We start from the raw sequence: 2,493 nt of genomic DNA, 5'->3' as shown, positions 1-2,493 counted from the left end.
GGAGGAGGAGGAGGAGGAGAAATTAGATATCCTGACACTGAAGGCCAACTTTGCTCCAAGGAACTTCCTTATCAGCAGGAAGTAGTCTAATGATAACGTCTCCCTCTTTCCCCTCTATCCTTTTTCTCTCCTATCTAGTATTAGGGGCTTGAAAGGTTGGAAGAAAAAAGGAACCCAAAAAGTAGCCAAAGTCTGACTACAAGTTCTCTTCTACTGATCAAACTGAGGCTGCCAGGCTTTCTGGCGAACTCCTCTACTTAGTCACCTGCCTGCCAGATTACAGTTGTGGAGTTGCCATGCATAACTTCCACGTCCTTTCTTGGTCTCTGTGAGCTGGGTCAAGGCCCTGTCTCAGAGTCAGATTCAGTCTGGGGCTGGGATGAGAGGATCAGGGTTTAGTCTGACAACTGGATTAGAGCTGTTCTGCTGGGTTCTGGGCTCAACCTATCTTTTCAGGGGGGAGTAGAGTTGGGATTCAGTCTCTAAATGGACTCTAGGATTGTCTAGGGCAAGAGCTAGGCTCAATCTAAGGTTAAGATCAGAAACCCCAGAGTTAGAGGTCTGGGGTTGGCATCATGGTTTAGATTATGTTGGGGCGCTCAGTGTGTGGCCATATTTGGAGTTTATTTTTGGGTTTTAAGGCAAATTAGAGTCAGGGTTCAGCCCAGGGTGTCAGCCTTTTGTCTGTGGTCAAGCTCCGACTAAATCTTGGTCAAGGCCAGGAAGTCTATGTCAAGGTAAAAATCATGCTGGGTCAAGGTCAGATCTAGAGAACAAGACTCCTTGCTAGAGTCAAGGACAGATGCAGCCTGAGGTGAGTGCCCATGGCTGGTGCTCTGCCTGGCATTATACGAGAGTTAAGTTTGGTTGGATGTGTTGGGCTCACTGGAGATATGGGTTAAGGCTCAGACTGTGTCCAAAATGCACTCAGTGTGAGGAGCTGATAGAGCAGGTACATACTGAAGGGAGTCCCTGTGGTCTCCCACACATCTATGTCTAACCTCAGCCCACAACCCACTGTTCCCTGACTTCCAAAGCTTAAGGGGTAAGAGGCAAGAGGAGGGATGTAACTGGGTTCGGTGGCTAGAGGGGCAGACCAGATTCCTTCTTGGTACTTTCTCCTGGCTTCAGTTTCCCCATCTGAGAATCTCGGGGTTTGGGGATGGCTGTGCCCTAGAAACCTGGAAGAGTTGCTTGATCAGCTTGAGGACCAGGGGCTTGGGGATGTGGCTCAGTTGTCACAGGGTTTGCTCTGCACGCTGTCCCACCCTTAGTACTGTATAAACTGGATATGGTTGACACACGCCTGGAGTGGGAGTCAAGAGAATCAGAAATTCAAGTTTATCCTCAGCTACGTAGGAAGTTCCAGGCCAGCGTAGGCTACGTGAGACCCTGTTTCAAAAAGAAAACAAACAACCTCCCCCCCCAACCCGCAAAAAAAAGAGGATTAGAGACTAGAGAATAGGGCAGTTGGAGATCACACAAGAACCAGTGACTTGGAGAGAGCTGACCGAGGGCGGGTACGGAGGAGGGGAGATAGGACAGACCTCCCTGAAAGAGTCCCAGAGACATCTACTGTCCCTTAGTAGCTAAGGGACCTCCGTTTTGGGGCTTGGAGGTGGGACTTGGCAAGGGGTCATTTCGCATACTTTGCACAGGCCTTGAGATGTTTCCAGCCTCTGTCCTGACACCTGTGCCACCCTCAGGTTCTCTGAACCACCCCAACAGGAGCATCCCAGGTCAGATGAGCTGATGGCGCTTGGCTCTGATTCTCTGCCCACTCTCTCAGCTCAGCCCCTAATCTGCCCCCCTCCTGTCAAAGCCACAGACACAGAAGACAAACCCGTACTGACGTCAGGGGAAGCGTCCACAGGGCCTCGGTCTCTCCCAGAACTCTGGCTCTGGTGCCCACGCGTCAGATGTCTGTGGTTTTTAAAAGGTGAAAATAGGCCACAGACTTGATTCTGTTTCTAAACCTGGCTAGGGGGTAGGGAGATGGCTCAGTTGGTAAAGGATTTGCCTTGCATGCCTGAGGACCTGACTTCAATCTCTAAACTAGATGGTATATGTAATCCCAGGTTTGGAGGTGTATGTTTCTAAATTCAGTGACGGGAAAGCAAAGACGAGGGTTCCTGGGGCTTCCTGGCCAGCCAGTTAGAACTACTTGGTAAGCTCCATCCCAGAGAGAGACACTTCCTTAAAAATAGGTGCACAGTGCTTGAAGAACAACATCAAAGGTTGTCCTCTGGTCTCCAGATGCACCGGGACACACACAACACCCAAAATCTGGCTGGGTAGGCTCCAAGGTTTCAGGGTCTCCTGCCCCCCACATTCTCGCAGACCCTTCTTTTTGTCTTCTTGCTGCCCTGGGTTTCCACCAGGTCCTTCCTTCTCCTCTGTGGCCCATGACACAGTACACAGTCTGGCACATAGTAAATGTTCAGTTAAACCCTGTGGGTGAGCATGACTGCATTGTCTTTCCCCTAGATTGTC

This window comes from Mastomys coucha, unplaced genomic scaffold (genome assembly GCF_008632895.1).
Source record: "Mastomys coucha isolate ucsf_1 unplaced genomic scaffold, UCSF_Mcou_1 pScaffold22, whole genome shotgun sequence".
NCBI lineage: Eukaryota > Metazoa > Chordata > Mammalia > Rodentia > Muridae > Mastomys > Mastomys coucha.
Note: the sequence above shows the minus strand (reverse complement) of the source record.